General features: G+C 47.1%; 1 long non-coding RNA gene across 2 annotated transcripts in view; it reads left to right on the top strand.

Annotated features, from left to right (window-relative positions):
- Window positions 1-17,854, top strand: part of LOC130683689 (uncharacterized) — a 30,488-nt gene extending 12,634 nt beyond the window's left edge. For both annotated transcript variants that reach the window (XR_008997574.1, XR_008997573.1), the window contains 2 exons: window positions 5,499-5,633; window positions 17,374-17,854. This is a non-coding gene — a long non-coding RNA (uncharacterized LOC130683689). The remainder of the gene's footprint in view (window positions 1-5,498; window positions 5,634-17,373) is intronic.

The raw sequence follows: 17,854 nt of genomic DNA, 5'->3' as shown, positions 1-17,854 counted from the left end.
GCCTGAGGTCCAGGTTATAAGAGAGCTGCACTCCTCAAAGTTGCCCCCTCCACCATCCCTAAGGTGTGGCCTGCATCCTGCAGCCTCTGGGGGCATCTGCACTCTAGAAGCAGGGCAGGATGGGGGAGAGGGGGGCAATGGGTGCACCCCTGCCTTCTAACAGGGGATACTGGAGGCTGTCACATGATAGGCCTGGAGTCAGAGCCTGGTCAAGTTGGGGACTGGAAAATGTAATTTTTGTTCTGGCTGGCTGTGACCCCAGCTGGAAGTTCTGTTACAGTGAAAAAAGAGAAAAATGGCCATCTGCCTTTTGTTTTCACACCTAAATTCACTTTCTGGGCTCTGTGTCATTAGCCTGTACTTCCCCAGGTCCTAGATACCCTGGCTGGGCCTCTCCCTTGATACCCCACTTATCAACAGTTTGGGGGTGACCATCCTTCCTCCGCCAGTCCCACCCCTGCACCTTCCCCATCTCAGAAGCTGTTGTCTGCCTCTCTGGTGAACCAGAGGCCACAGGGACTCGGGCAGAGTCGGTGCTGGACTGGGGGGCCAGGCATCTGAGTCTCAAGTCTGACTGGACTCTTCACTTGCTCTAGAACCTTCGCCTGATTGCCTGCTTTCTGGGTGAAGAGAGGGACTGTATTTCTGATCCAGAGAAGGGCCATAGGAAAATTAAAGGGGAAAAATTCCCAGATTTTCCCTCTAGATAGCCCTGTACATAGACCCAAAGATGTATCATCTTTTGAACACTCAAGAAAGCTTTAGTAATAGCAAAAGATTAGAAACAACCTAAATATCCATTAATCAGGAACTGGTTAAGCACGTACTACCTCTATGCTAGAATGTTCTAAAAGTGTTAAGAGGAACAAGGTCACTTTATGTGTACTTCTGTAGAATAATATCCAGAATATATTAAGTGCTAAGTGTAAGGGATGGGATAGCGTTTATAGCATGAAACCACTCGTGTGAAATCATATGCACTCAGATTTTTATATTGACTTGACCGTGTATAAAATTCCTCTGGGAGGCTCTGCCAGACACTATCACCCAGGGGAGGATCCAGTGATTGTGAGGACAAAGACACTTGCTCTTCACTATATGAGCTTTGTGCATTTAAACCAGTAAGAGATAAGAAGGAAAAAGAAACATTTAGTGATAATTATTTAATCTTGGATCCAGAGAGTTTTCTTCTCTAGGCCCTAACTGTCCCTTTAGGAATGGTGAGGCACTTGATAAGCCAGCTGAGGCCCCACCTGGTTCAGCTCCGTCCATGATCACCATCACCACCACCCTGAGACCCCAGGCCTGGTCCTCCCACCAGAGTCCATGACCCTTCTCCCCTCTGACACCATCCTTGGGAAAGAGACTCCAGAAGCTGAGGGGGAGGAAAGAGCCGGAGAAGGAAGCCTGGGGTCTTGTGGAGTTGGGGCCCTCCCCCTCTCCAGACCTCACTGCTGCCCAGCCCTCTGTTCCTCTTACGGAGTGAAGAGGATTGATTGGTCAGGACACCTGCATTGCAAGGGACAGACAGTCCCTAAACTGAACTCATTTATACTGGTGTACTAGTTGATTGGGTTATCAGGAGTTTGATTTTGGTCAAGTCATGCTTGTAATACCTCTAAGACATGCAAGGCAAATATAAACCCAATACACAGGTAGTTGGAGGCACCTGGAGTTCAGGGGCAGTAACATTTGGGAGTCATTAGATTCAACCACATGAAAGTGCTGATATTCAACCATGTGATCTACAAAATGGTGATTTCTTCTGGTTCAGTTTTGAACTGGTTGTTCAGGCCGTAATGTTAGATCAGATTACCGAGGGCTGAATATAGGCAAAGAAGAGACAAGGGCCACTGCCTGAGCCCCAGCATTCCCTGCTGTTAAAATGCCTGGAAGGTGAGGAGAAGCCAGGAAAGAACACTAACAAGGAACAGGACAGGGAGGGGAGGTGCAGGGGCAATAGGAAAACTGGGAGCATAGGGTGCCTTGGGAGCCCAGGGAGGAGAGTGTTTCTGGAAGGAAGGGGTGACCAGCTGAGTCAAATGCTTCTGAGATCAAGGAGGGTGAGAGCTGGTAACTGACTGTTGGATTTAGCATTGGTCACCAGTGACCTTGGCAAGAGCTATTGAAATAGATTCAAGAGAGAATAGAAGAAGGGAATTAGAGACAACTACTTACGGTGTTTACCTTTTTCTTAATACCATAAAGTGCTGCTATATTTGAGTCTTTGAAGGGAGGCAAAGGACTGAGAACAGAATACTTTGTAATCATACTATATAAAGCAAAATTCAGATAATTAACTTCCAATTCCTCTTCATCAGCAATTAGGGAACCTCTCAGCTAAGGAAATTACCTCTATGTGTGGAGCCCACCCAGATCCTTCTCTGTCACCCAGGACTGCTGAAACTTGACCCAAGCTGATCTGATTCCACACCAGTCTGAGCTGGTACCAACATGCTTAATACTAACTGCAAAGATTTACCAGTTTCTCACTGGGCAATTTTCAGTGTGCAAAGTTTAATTTTCAGTGTCCAAATGTAAGCAGACTTCTTACTACCTCTGTTTATATATAGGGTTGCTGTCCCCAGCAGGCTTGCAAACATTTTCTATTATCTGGAAAAATTTCTCTGTCTGGCCCCATTGCTCCCTCTGGAAACTTATTAATGACACCAAGACATGAACCCAGGTCTCCAGTCTTCAAGTACCATGCCCTTTCCACTATGAAACACCAGCTTTTGAGCCATTCTTTGAGATCTTTAAATAGGGAGGCAGCACCTGCAATGTAATTGATATGTTTTCCTATAAATTACTCTGTGTTCCAACCCTACCCCCCGCCACCCCCAAGAGTCTTCAGACAAATCATGACAGCTAGGTCAAAATGGAATTTTTACAACCACAGGAAATGACAATTATTTAAACTGTTTTATCTTAGAATAAATAGTGACTCAATAACTGCTTGGACCCAAACAAATGTGGTCAATAAGAATGTTAGAGCCCCACATCTACTGCCCCAAATACTGACCATCTGGGCTGATAAAATTCATCCCGTCAACTATGGAATGTCCGTGCTGATAAAGGACGCATGCTATCGTATCAGGGCTGTTTGTTTGCCTCAGTTTTTTAAAAGGTCATTGTTTAAAGAATAGCCCTCTGTGGGAAAGAATGCATGAGAATTCTGTTGAATTTTTTAAGCCTGTGACATTTAGGCATTAAATGATATTTGAAAGCTCTCTCTCTCTGCTTCTGTCTCTATTTTTGCTTCTTTCTCTCTTGTCTCTTTCTCCCTCTGCCTCCCCCAGATACTTGATAGGAAAAAAGAGAGTATTTAAATAATATATGATTTTTTTATTACACACAATATTAAACTTTTTAAATTATACAATAACCGTGAGATTTAAAATATTCCCTTTGTAGCTGTCCTTGAAGGCTTTGTCACACCATGGTCCAGGCTGAGGGACAGTTCTAGCTCATAGCCCACTTACAGAGATTCAGTGATCTGCCTCCCCGAAGACCCGCTAGGAGTCTTCCTCCACGTTTGAGCTCTGCTCCCCTCCTTGGGTGGACACCCCCTCCCTGTACTCCCGTCCCCCCACGCCAAGCTGGACTGAGGAGGATGGAAGACAGCTTTCCGCAGCTGCGGAGATTTCGATAGAAACTGAATAGCAGGGAAGCCCCACTATGGTTTCCAAAATGAACCCAGTGGGCCAAGAGTCTCTGCTACAGGTTGAAAGACCAGCAACCTCTAGCAAAGCTGTTGTTGCTCTGGTGAGACCCTAAGGGGGTCTCTGCCTGGGGTCTCTGCCTGACCTAGAATGCACACTAATTCTGCCCCCACAGCTGCAGAACACCTTGCACCCGGCCCGCGCTCTTCCACAAACGCTCTCCGTGGCCCAATCACATACCTGACTGGAGCTCCCAAAGGTCTTCAGCACGAACAGTAACAAAGGCAACCTTACCTGGACAACGAGAAGGCACCCCTGACATCACCCCTCACCCACCCCACAGCACACACCGGTATCATCCCCTTCACAGCCATAAAATACAGCGGCTAAGACACTCAACAGGCTGACTTGTTGAACAGAATTGCTTAGTATTGACCACCTGGGGACCACAGCACATGTACCAACATGAGCAGCTTTGTATCGGTCCCCAGGGCCATCCCAGCTCACAGACCGTACTCACTGAGGGCTTACCCTGTGCCAGGCACGTAGGCTCGGTGCTCATGCGCATCAACCCAGTGAAGCTTCCTGACACACAAGTGCTGTAATTATAATTATCCCCATTTTACAGAGGAGGACCTGGGGCTCGGAGAGTAAGTTAACGTTATCTCCCGAAGTGACAGACTGAGCCCACTCAGGGACCCCATGGAGTCTCACCATAGCAGCAACATAACAAAGTGACAAGATGAGAATTTGAGCCCAGAGTTATTGGTCCCCCCAAATCCATATTTATAATTACTATGTTATACTGCCTTAAAAGTTAGGAATAGCATCAAATTCTTCAACCTTACCCAGGAGGCTGTTGGTGCCTCCCTCTTGAGTAACACATAATGCGCCTTCCCTTCTGGTCTCAGCGGAATGCAGAGGAGGTTTGACAGGGATCTGCCTGAGTTGGGGGAATGCTGTGGGAACTGCCCAGATAGGGTGTGTTTCCAACCTCTACCCTTGTTGCCTAAGGGCTTCTAGTTTCAGTTGACTTCTGTCCCCTTGTGCCCCACATTCGTACTTATAAAATAAACATAATACCCAGGTATCTTTCGGTTTGGGTTGTGACAGAGAAACAGAAGCCAGTTCAATTTTTCACTGAGCCCTTAGAAAATAGTTGGTGAGCCTTCAATATGTGTTCAGTGAATGAATGACTATCTTAGGAAAATAAGAAGGGTATCAAAAGAATCCTGGGGCATCTTACAGCATCAAAGAGAAACCTGGACATCAAAGCCTTGGGAACATCAGGAATCATGGGAAGCTTTGGTGATCCCAGAAGGAGTCCATGACAGAGTGTGGCAAAGACTGGGTCTGCCGGGCCCTCCTACCACACCACTCCCACAACCTTGGCAATGCCTGGGTGGAGCCTGGTATATGTGCACATGCATGTGTGAATGTGTGTGTGTGCTCTTGAAGGGTTAAGGCCTCCTGGAATGGGTTATATGAGAGTCAAAAGCCAAAAAGGATAGATTAATGATAACAAAATTTAAAAAAATTTTTAAAAAGCCAAGAAGGATGGAAAGGAGAGGTTTCTTTTCAGGTTTTGCTTCTAGTCGAGATTCAGAACTAGCACAGCTGTTAATCCTCTTCTTCCCAGAATCAGCTCCAAAAATGCCAAAAGGAATAGAAAGGGAAAACTAAACACCGTAAGAAACTGCTGGGGGTGGGGTGCTATTGTGAACTAGAGGGTAGAGTGCAAGGTGACGGTGGCTTTGACCTGGGCAGAAGCCCAGCATGGCAGTGGAAATAGAAAAGAGAGGGGAAAATAACAGGAAGTCTGTTCTCACTTCACAGCTTTGGGAAAAACTTGTGGAGACTCAAATTTCTGGCCCAGGAATCCTCAGGAGTAGAAGCAGAGCGTTGCCGTCTGCACACAGGAGAGGCAAAGCCAAGCAGATGAGAAACAAGATGAGAAGCACACACATTTCAGTAAGAAATAGAATTGCCTTTCTGGGACCCAGAAGCCAAGCTGGGGTAAAGGGCTGAGATCCAAGCACTGTGGGAAGGGGAGGAGAGGGGGCTGGTCCTGTTACGCAGCAAATACTTCGTGTCAGACACCGGGTCAGCAGCTACCTAAGTTATCGTGGCTAATGTTCACCTCTACTGAAATAGAACATCACTACCACTTCACACGTGCAAAGCTGTCTCAGAGGGGTCAAATGGCCTGCTGAAGGACACCCAATTTACAAATAGTGCCACTAGGATTTTAACCTAGACCTGAGCCTGTGGGCATCCAGGGGCAAGTCACTTCCTGGCTGTGTGAACTTGGCCAAGTCACTTAACTTCTCTAACTTCAAATGCCTCTTCTGAAGAACAGGGATAAGACTGTATTTAACCTTCAGGTTGTTGTGAGGTCACACTGAGTTTAGACATGTAGTACTCAATAAAGATGGGCTGTCATTTTCATCACCTTCAGCCATAAGCTCCTTTAAACATTCTGTCCTATTGGTCAAATGTAAGAAATTCCGTTCTTCAAGTTAACAACCAGTTGGAGTTGTTACTTTCACTTCTTAAATAGGAAAAGTCTACCCATGGTGGCCTGAAAGGGAAGAGGCAGACTGGGATCTGAAATCAAACGCTAATCCTTTAGCAAAGGGCTCAAAATGAGACAATGAGCCCTCACTTAGGAAAAGAGCTCCTGTGAATGTCCAGAAAGACACAGGCATCACACAGAGGTCTTATCCCTAGATCTGATATTATCCGCAATCACAGACAAATACTGAAATAGTAAGCATTGGGGAGTGCTTTCTTAACAAACTGAAATCATGCAGTGACTCTTATGAAACCTCAGAACCAGCTGATACAAAGGCATTAAAACACACACATATACACATACACAGAACCACTTGTGAAATGGTTAAGTGCAGAAAGCTCAAAACAAAACCGTGGGCAGACCATTGTGCACTATAGGAAAATGTGGCTGTGAGCGGGCAGAGGCAACCAGAAAGATAGAGTGAGGGGTGCTCATGTCCAGGGAATATGGATCATTTTTGGGAACTTTCCCTGAAGTTATAGTCCTTTCAATGCAAATATAAAATATTGAGAAACAGAACTATGTTGTACATTTATGTGAAAAAAAATCACACCAGTGCAAATCTAATTCATTCTTCTTTTGCAGAAAATTAATCTAACATATATATAGTCTTATGTGGACTTATCATACCCATATAAAAATACAAAAAGTCACCTACATACATACCCATAGAAACTTACAGAAAGTCACATGGATTTATGGGCATCACTGGAATGGAAGCTGTTGGTTATCAAGAACCCCTAAGTGATTGACAGAAGGAAAGGACCTACTCTGTGCCAAGTGCTTTGCAACGGTTTCCTATAGAATCCCCATATTGTCCCTACAAAGTAGGCATCACATTTCCATTTACAGATGGCGAAGTGAGCCTCAGAGAGGTAAAGTGACCTGCCCAGCATCACACAGCTCAAGGGTGTGGCTTCTACTCGCCACATGATAGGCATCAACGGTGGGCACACTTAAATACTGGATCAGTGGGTTTTCAGGTTGCTTACTGTCAGCCTCGACCCCTCATCAGCATCCCTTTGCAAGGCAGCCCATCTCTGCCCCTTATCAGGGGTGTAGCTCCCTCCCTTCCCCAGGCTGAGCGCTCCCGAAGTGCAGGCTCCTCACCTTTCTCATCTCTGGCACTGGGTTTGGCAAGAGGAGACACTTAGGAAAAGATGGGCACAAGAATTTCCAAGTCTTCTGGACTGCTCCCCCATGATGTGGAGACCCTGAGTTAGCACGAAGGTTGCTTGTAACACAATGGCAGTCACGCATCTGTGGTTTTGCGTGGGGGAAATGTCATTCTAGCCACATTCTGTCATCTGTGATTGATAACTGATGATTGATGTGAGCAGAAATTCTGAAGGAAAGAACAGGATAATATGAGAGAAGATATCAGAACTAAACATGATAAGAAAGATTCTCTTCCTCAGGAGCAGGCTTTAGCCTGGAAATTATGCTGGGCCACCTGGTCAGTGCACGAACAGGGCCTGGCACACAACATTTTCATTTAGCATCAAATTAAGCATCCACTAAGTATTTGTTAAATGAATGGATGAATTATGATTAGTTCTTGAATCCACACAAATTTGGTTTGGTAATCCTACAGGTGTATAGAAATCAATATGCCCCAAATTAAATTCACTAGCTCCCCCTCCCTGCTCGAACCACTTCCCCGTCTCATACTCCCTCTCAGAGGTGAAGGAAGCTTAGTGCATGGGTTACCCAACCAGAATCCAGCTGTTGCCCTTGACCCCTTTTTCTCCCTCATCAGTCACCAAGTCCTGGCAATTCTCTCTTAAACCATGAAACACCTCTGCCTCTTCTCCATCTTGGAGGCCACCACCTTGGTTAAGAGGCAGCACAGTGACTAAGATTAGAGGCTCAGGAGCCAGACACCCAGACCACCACATGTTAGCTTGGTGCCCTTTGGGAAATCACTCAACCCTCTGGAACCCTCAGTTTTCTCACCTGTAAAATGGGGGAAATAATAGTCACTCCCTAAGAGAATAACTATGCAAATGAAATGGGGCAAGCAGTTTTACTTAATACAAGATCCTATTGATTAGTTTCCCTGCTTCAAGTCCTTCCCAGAGCAATCAGAAGACCCGGTTTGAAATGCATGTCTGCTCTGTCACTCACAGGGTCTAGTAGAAAGAACCTGTTCTTTGGTAGTCATAAAATGTTAGACTCAGCTTCATGTGTGCGCATGAAAGCTGGTTTCTTACACTCTCTCAGTCCTCAGTGTCCTCAGCCCAAATGCCACCAGACATTATTGGACTTTGAGATGAAATGAGATACCATGAGTGGAGCCCTTAGCCCAGGGCCTGGCATGTATTGGGCACTCAGTCTTAGCTCTTCTTCCTCTCTCTCTTCCCTTGTCAGAAGCAAGGGGAAGGGGCAGGGGGAATGCAGGAGGAAGGTGGGGTCAATCCCTGGGAAGAGGGATCCCAGTCAGCAGAGAAAATGAAGGTGGCCTTTGGTGAGTCCAGCCAGCAGCCCTTCTGGGAATCTATCCTGTTTTAGCAGATCACCCCAGAGAGCTGGCCCCGCTGTAGAGCAGTGGAGTTCCAGTGCCAGCCATTCATCAGAAGCCCCGGCAGAGCTGGTAAGACAACAACTTCCACTGCCCCTTCACACTCCTTTCCTGAAATCCCCACGTGGCCTGCTTGGGGTGCAGCATTTTAATGTGCAGCCTAGGTGATCCCAGGGCTCAGCCAGGTTTAGGACCCCTGCTCAGAGTATTTGGCTTAGCTTAGTAGGTGACTCAGAAACCTCCCTACTGAAGTTCCCTGGCTGCCCTCTTAGAGGAGAAAAGTGGCAGAAATGAGCCATATGGTTTCAAATGGACGGATTTACATTCATTTCAAGACAAAAAAGAGTAGAAGTTTTGAAAATCCACAGGGGATAGGTGACCCAGAAACCTAGCTTTGTGCCTCTGACCTCTTGTCTCTCAAAATGTGAGCGAGAGACCAGAACAGAGATGCTCAAGGCTGGGCGGGGTCTGGGCTGGGGTCGGGGGTGGGGCTTGGACCAGCACGGGGCCTTTTCTCTGGGCTGCAACAGCATCTGTTGTCAGTGTCTGATGTCCTCTCTTGGTACCCAGTTAAATGGCATATGGGGAGACAGTTTGGTGCCTGAATTCCAATAATGGTACCAAGTAGCTATGAAATAATTTTTTTTGAGAGGGGTAGGAGGATGGATCCAGAGACCCCACAGTTACTATTCTTCAGATGATCACGTGGAACCTGCCACATATCAATACAAGGAAGCCCTCACAGGTATCAGGCACTGCGTTAGGCCATGTACGTGTATGTGTACACACACATCTCTACCTATATCTATATGCACACACACACATACAAATGTCTGTCTATGTACATGTGTGCATATGTATTTATATATTCATATATAGTTATGTATTTATACATCTGGATATAATATGAACAAGTGTGTGTGTGTATGCAAGTATATATACAGAGAGAGAGAAGGCTGTACATATATGCCTTCACAATTGCCCTCACTATCAGTCCATTTTGAAGTTAGGGAAACTGAGGCTCAGAGAGATTAATTAACTTGCCAAGGTCACAAAACTGGGTTTGACTCTAGATGCTTAGGACTCAGAAAACCATGTTCTTTCCACACTGGCTCCCCTCCATACATAAATATACACATGGCAGTTCTAGCTCCCTGGAATGTGTCTTCTAAATTTTGCATATACTGACTATAGGAATCCCCAAAAGTGTCTTACTTACTAATCACATGTGAGGGTGAGGGGAAGCAGGAGGCAGCGTGCTCTGGACACATCCAGGTTGCCCATGTGTACCCGGCAAAAAGACCAGAGAATCAGCTCCCAAATAGGCTGCCTGATGGCCAACCCCTCTCCCTGCCCCATGGTATGGGGCCACGTAATCTATAACACAATTTTTAGACTCCCATGTATGGGCTTAGGAGGAAGGGGCTCAGATTTAGGAGTATGGAGCAAAACTGTTCTTTGGTTTCCACTTTGACTTTGAATGTTACAAACTGCCTCCTTGCAGACTTTAAATAATGCATGGATTTCCCATGATTATTGAACGGAAGTTTTTTCCTACAATATCCTGTGGTCTATTACTAGACTCTAGACTTTTCAATCTTCAGTCAGCACTGCTTAGCATCTCTAGTCTGCTGTGCACACTGCAAGGTGGCTTATACACAATCCCGATACTCACCACGCCAGCAAGGAGGGGTTTTTCCCACTGTGCACATAGGGAACACATTCTCATCCGGTGGCCCCGTGGGCTGTAAGTTCCATGTAAGGCAGAGTCGGTATCTGAATGGCACAGGCCCCAGGATCTAGCATGGCATACACAGTAGGCACTTAGTATTTATTGATGAAATCATAGATGATTGGACAGGGAAGTGCTGAGAGGTTAAACCGTAAATCTAAAAAGCAGGGTCTGAAGGCAGGTCTATGACTCTGATGCCCATGAACCTTCTGCTGTATTTTGCTGTCTTCCCATTGTATTTTGCTTTCTCTAATCCTTTTTTTTCTCAATCACATTTTTCAAAATTCATTTGTGCCATTTATTGGACTGGCTCTATTTATTTAGCTGGGAGGAGGTTTGCGTTTCAAAGTTCACATATTTGTTTTCAAGTCAAGGATTTTTAGTGCATGTCGTTTCTCTGAGCCTTCACTTTTCACTCTCACCTATCATATTCAGAGTTTTACACTTCTCCAGGGAGTGACTGGGTGACTGGGGTGGGGGGCAGTCCAGAGAACTGGCCACATGGGCAGTGAGATGCTGGTTAGGTTGGTAGCCAGTCTCTGGGCTGCCCATCTGAGGGCCCCCAGGCCTCCCTGACCTCCATCAGCACGGACAGCAGGCCCAGCACTTCGGCCTCCTCTGCCAGTGGCTCCCACCTAGGGGACGGATAACAGGCCAGCCGTATCAGTCCGGATAGTCAAGAGTATGCTGCTGTATTAAGCAACCCCCAATCCCAGTGACTTAAAAAAGAACCAATGGTCCATTGCTTGTTCATGCTGCATGTCCACCAAGGGGCTTCTGCTCCACCCCAACCCCCAAGCAGGGGAAGCAGCCACCACCTGAAACATTGACAGTTATGATAAAGGGAATGGGAGCTCTATGGAGTCTTACACCAGCAATTAGATGCTTGAGCCAGAAATGGCATAGGTCACTTCTACACACATGTCTCTGACCAGAGTCATTCACGTGATCCCATCCAAGCACAAGGAGGCCAGGAAATGCTGGTCCCCAAGGGCCCAGAAAGGACAGCCAAAACTAACAGATGACAGCACATCTGCCAAGGCCACTCCCCATCCTGAAAGCCTTCCTGCTTTCTCTTACCACCGAGATCAAGTATAGCCCCAGAGCAGATGACGTGAGGCCTCCACCTGCCCCACCAGCCTGGTCTCCACTGCCCCTGCCCTCCTGTCTGCAGTGAACCAGATGCCTGAGTGTCTTCAGTGGGCCCTGCTGTGCATGTCCACACGCTCTTCCTGCTGTCTGAGCTGCCTATGACCTCCTTCCTGAAGATCTGGGCCAAGGCTCCCCTTCCAGGACCCCTGCCTCCGACAGCTCCAGTTATAGCGGAGTCCTGCCTCTGCATTCCTTAGCACCTTGCTCGTCAGCATTTTGCCCCTTTCTGTTCATTCCTGTGTATGTCTCCTCCTCCAGTCAGACCCCACGGGACAGTGACTTAGAGCTACTCATCTCAGAATACCCAGACTCAACACAGTCCTCAGTCTGAGTGAGATATTCTGCATCTATTTCTTGAATGTTCGCTGATGACTACTTTGAGAGCACCTACTATTCAGTGGGTCTTAATCAGCTTTTAGAAATATTATGAATATAGGTTCTATGGTTTATAACTTATTCTGTATTTCCCAAACGAGGGGCTGCCTTGATCATGTGGCTGCACATTGTGCCGAACTCCATGGCTATTGGCTGCACAATCACCTCTGACCCTGAGAATCAAGAAGGCATGTCACAGAGAAGAAGTAGCGTCTGGCTGATGACAGACCTCCATCTTACCAGGATCCAGAAAGCATCACTGCCACCAAAGCGCAGATGGTATGACTCCTGTAACTCTGTTCTTACTTCTCTCCAGGAAGGACGAGTGTGGGGGGTGAGACTGGGTTCCTGGAAAGAAAGGAACCGAGTATACTTGCGAATTAGCTATGCCTGCTTTGATGTCTGGGCAGGAACCCTGCTCCGGCCAGCGCAGGCGTGAAGGGAAAGCAGCCGAAGTGCATGGGAGTATCCCTCGGAAACCAAGGGCAAAAAGCTGGGTCTTAGGACCAAAGGAAACAAGGGCTTGAAAGGTGCTGGGGGTTCCTCTTCTCTCTGGCCTCTATACTTCTCTCTGTATGTTACCTTCAGCCTTTTTTTTCTAAAGACCAGATTCCTCCCCTTTTCCACTCCACAGGGTGATAAATATGGCATCAGGGAGCCTATTGCTTCACAGATAACAATCCAGACCATGAGAGGGAGGTGGCACAACTCTTTGGCTGCAAATCTAGAAGCCCCAGAGAAAGGATACATTGGCCCAGCCAGGGTCAGCCATCCACTCTCAGACCAACCAACTGTGTCCAGAGCTGGAGTCCCACTGTGACCTAGCTGGTCCCACTGTGTGCAGGGAAGAGAGACTCAAGATTACTAAGAGTCATGTGGACCAAGGACCCTGGAAGTCTCATTGGAGAGAATCAGCATAGACAATGGCTCTCGATGCCAGAGGACAAAAAGGTGACCATGCTTGGTGCATAACAATCATGAGGAGAATTTGTCAAAAATACAGATTCTGGAGCCCTGTCCCCCATGAGTCTGCTTCCGTAGGTCTGGGCTCAAGCCGGAACATGTATGGTTTGCACAGGAATCCAGGTAATTCTGATTCACTGCTTGTGCCTCAAATTCAGTTTTATGTCTTTGTTTTATTCATTTCTGTTTTTGGGTTTATTACTCTTCCTACTTTCCTTCCGCTTGATAATTTGTACCCCTTCTGGGTTATTTAGGTAGAGACTTAATTCCCAGTTTTTCTTCTTTCCCCCTAATAGAGGCCATCATGAGCAATACTTTTTCCTCTAAGTGCCAGCAAGACAGTATCCCATAAATTTATATGTTTTGCTGTGTTTACATCTTTGTTCTTTAAATACTCTGTTCTGAAGAATTGCTTCCCTTCCCATGGCTTTATTTAGGAGTGCTAACTTCCCTGTGACTGGATAACCCCTTCTTGTTTGTGAGATTTATTTCTAACGTCACTGAGCTACAGTCTTAGGCTATCAAAGGCAAAATGTTTCTGACTTTTCTTATTGAATAAGTGTCTTTGTTTCCTAATAAGTGATACATTCCATGAGGAATCTATCCAGGAAGGCTAACTGGTCAAGTTCAAGATTGGGGTGTTGCTACTTTATACCCTACCCCATTAAACAACCATCCTTCATGTCACTCTTTAGCACATACTTGTTTAAAAATTTAGCAGGTAGTCGGTTGTATTGGAAAGAGAAGGTCCTTGGAGTTGACTCCTGGCCATGCTGATCATTAGCTCTGTGAAACCTTGGACAAATGATTGAACTCCTCTGCGTCCATTCCCGTGTCTGGGGAAATCATGAGTGTAGACAGGCAGGCCTCAGCTCTGCCAGGTTTTCCCCACAGGATCAGCTGGGTAAATTGAAATAAGTGAAGACATCATAGGGGTTTTAAGAAGGGGGCACAGTGTTCAGTATCCCAGGTGTGCATCACAGCCTTTCAGTGAAATAGAGCTGATGGGAGGTGAGGAAATTGTCCGTGGAAGTAGAGCCTAAATGGTGTCTACTTAGCTGTTATCTGGCATATACAAGAATATGAACCTGAATACATGAGCATCTTTCCTTCATCCCCTGTCCAACTCTTCTTATTTTTAAAAACTTAGCTCAGAGTCCATTCCTCCAGAGAATACTAGCCCATCACATATCATTGGCTCCTGTACACACAAGTCTCCTCGTGTTATTCCCATTATCATTACCTGCTTCCTTGAACTTCACCATGACACTCCGAGCTTCTTCATGGCGAGGACTGGGAGTTACTTAGAGCAGGAGGAAGGGAGAGAGCTGCTATCCCAAACCAGGTGTTTTCAGTAGAGGAACACACTGAAGAGCATGGATAGGGCATGCACATTATCCCACGGGGTGGAGTGAAACCTTTACTCAGCAGATGTTTACAGAGCACCACATGCCAAGTGCTAGACATACAGGGGTGACCCCCAGTGTCATGATTTCTCTGGGGAAGGGGGAATGGAATTCTGAGCAGGTGGGTGCGGGGGACCCAGTCCAGGTGCTGTGGGAACATGCAGACTGACGCATCTGTTCCCGTGCTGGGACGTTGGAGAGGCTGCCTGGAGGCTGTGGGTTTTAATGAGGTTCGAGAGACATGGTTCAGTAATGAAAAGAAAGGGTTCAGGAGAAGACTGCTCCAGGCTGAGGGAAGAGCGGGTAGGAGCGCCAAGGACACTGTGATGCAAGAAACCATACCCGGAGTTGCTGGATGTTAGAGGGTGGGCAGGAGTGGAAGAAGGACTGAGCAGCACCAGGCCAGATGGGCACTTGGGAACCATGTTAAGGGGTTTGGGCTTTACAAGCAAGGGGGTCCCACTGAGAAACTCATGCAGCAAACCTAAGTGAGAGATGACGGTGGCCAGGCTGAGGGTGGGAGCAGGGGAAGCGGGCCAGGGGGGTGCAGGGAGGCAGATGCATGGACGTGGAGGTTGATTGGCCACAGGGGCGAAGACGGAAGGGCAGTCCAGGGGGTTTGCAGACATCAGTGGCATCATCCACCACAAGGAAAGGAACACACGGGGGATAAAAGTGCTGACGGACAGGTGGAGAAGACGGCGGATTAGGTTTGGACAGGTCACGTTCGCTGTGCCTCCGGGTCACCTGAAGGAGATGATATGCAACAACCATCCGCTGTGCCTAATAATAATGGCAACAACTGTATTTGGCCCTCACTATAACCTTAGGAGGAAGGAAACTGAGGCACAGAGAGATCAAGTAACTTGTCCAAGGCCACAAAGACACTAAAAGGCAGAGGCAGCTTCGTATGCAGCCATTCAGGTATCAGAGTTCATATCAGGAAGCCGAGACTCAGGAGGGAGGTGTCCCGGGCCCGGACGTGTAACCGGAAAGTGGTCCACACGTGATAGAGGGACACTGAAGCCACAAGAATGGAAGCGATTGCCGAGGAACAGTGTCGAGTGGCAAAAACCAAGCGTACACAGAGTGTCTGAGGAACCCCTGCCTTGAAGACAGGACAGAGGAAGAGAAGCTGAAGGATGAGACAAGAGAAATGGCTAGAGAGGCAGGAGGGAGGCCCAGAGAGAGGCTACTCCCCAGTCAGAGAAAAAAAGTGTCCCAAGGAGAGAATAGCATCGTTAAATGCTGCTTGCAAGTCAAGAAGACGAAAACTCAGAAGTGACTTTGGGTTTAGAAATAAGGAAACCATTAGTTACATTGGTAAAAAGTTTCTGTGGAGTGGTAGGGGAAAAATCAAGGCAGTGGGCGGAGAAGTTAGCTGCAATCAAAGGCATAAGACAGCAAGTGTAGACAAGCTTTTGAAGGTAGCGGAGCGAGGACAGAGAGGACGGTGGGAAGAGGCAGTCATGGGGCTTTGTGCATAGAGCGTCTTCCTCTATTTATCCATTGTCCGTATTTTATGTTGAATATGGGAAGCACATTCAAGTCCTAAAACATCTTTAAGGAAGAAAGAGTTTTTAAATAATGAAGATAGTATATTGAAGTACTGAGGAGGAGGAGGCACTAGAGAAGGCAAGGTTGAGGTTACAGGACAGGGAGTGCATAACAAGGAGAGTGAGGTCCCCGAGAAGGCGAAGGGCGGGCGGGCTGCAGGGGGTAGACCCGTGCCTAAGCAAGGACCCTGCTCCCAGGGAAACAAGGAGGAGGCGGAAAGACAGGCTGCAGAGAGCACCCAGACCAGGGTCACCAGCATCACTGAGCTTGGGGACCATGAGTTTCCCCCGGCACCCGGGCCCACACTTGGGAGGTCTGCCTTCCGGAGCGTGCTGCAGCCCAGCAGGGACAGAGGAGGTGTGCAGGTGCATTGATTCAATGTGGGGGCTTTTCCAGAAGGGAGTAACCAAAAGATGCTTGGACAGAAGAATTTAAAATCTTGGCACCAAAATGGTGGGAGTCACATTCCACGCACCCCAGGCTGATCGGAGGGGCTGTGAACCCTGTGTTGTCATTCCCACCCCAGCCCACCCCCCACCAGCCAACATCTTTACCGCAGACCCCCAGGGTATATAGTCAAGATCGCCTCCTGGTCTCCATCACTCTCCCGGGATTGGGTTGTTGGGATGAGGGGCACAGAAATATGACATTACTGAAAACAATCAGTCTGAGGACAAACCGACCCTGTGGGGCACTCCCCAGGTCAAGCTCATTTGAAAGAAACTTGATCTTCCCTTTGTTTAAAGCTCAGAGGTGCTGGGGGAGCTTTCCAGCTGTGATCTGATTGTAATCCCTAAGTACGTACACTATGTCCCAAAGTCAGTATAAGGAGTTAATGCAATACCAGCATAAATCCCCCTAAGTCCTCTAACAGAATTTGATGGCTCTGTGTGTGGACCGCTTATTCTTCCAAATGAAGGACCATCAAAGGATTTGTCTTTTAATGGCAGTGATAGCCAATCCCTCCGGAGCAATTAAGATGTGAATTGTCAATCACTGAAACTATGCTGAGTTAAAAACGGCAGAGGTCACTGGGAGATTCCTGAGATGAATTTGAGCCCTAGTGAGGCTAATGCTAAACCAGCCAAAGGGCACACTGGGGAAAGCGATTGTTATTTCATAAACATGGCAGGGACAGTTGGCTAAGGAGCTGGGGGAGAGTTCATTTAAATTCATGCAGCATGCCGGTCAAGTTGAGTCATACTGTACCGTTGATCTGGCATGGACCTGGAGACCAGGGACCAGCATTGCCCTCCCTGCTGCTGCTGAGGAGATAAATTCCCAGCTATTGAAGAAACAGATACCATCAGAGCTCTGATGGATGTGTTCAAATACATAAGAATGAAAATTTTTGCACCACAGTGTAATAAAAATAAATATTAAAAAGAAAGCAGCAGCATCCATTATGTCCGTCACATTCTCCTTTCCAGGCCTGTTTACTGCCCAAAACAGATAATGGATGGGCCGCTGTGTGATTCTTCCTGATAAGTGGTCAAAGGAGATGAACAGCATCACACCAGGAAATGGAGATAGTAAATCACAGTGTGGAAACATGCGCGATCTCGCCAGCTATGAAATAAAATTTAGATTCAAGCAACTTTCAGGTCCCATTACATGCCTATTAAAGCTGCAAAAATAAATATGATAAAACCCAAGATTGGCAGTCGGTAGAAGCACATCCTTGAGCATTGCTTTCTGGGCCAATTTACATAAGCAATCAGGCAGCATGAATGAGAGCTCTGCCATTTCTATACTCTCTGACCCAGGAATTTTCTCTTTGGTAACAAACGCCATGGTATTAGCCCCAAAGAAAGAAAAACATGTGTAGAGCAGCATTACCTGTAATAACTAAAACTCGCCCACAACCCAAAGGCCGAAGAAGAGGGGGCTGACCAAGCAAAGACACATGTG

This window comes from Manis pentadactyla, chromosome 4, assembly GCF_030020395.1.
Source record: "Manis pentadactyla isolate mManPen7 chromosome 4, mManPen7.hap1, whole genome shotgun sequence".
In the NCBI taxonomy this organism is placed as follows: domain Eukaryota; kingdom Metazoa; phylum Chordata; class Mammalia; order Pholidota; family Manidae; genus Manis; species Manis pentadactyla.
This window is presented reverse-complemented; position numbering and strand designations above follow the sequence as displayed.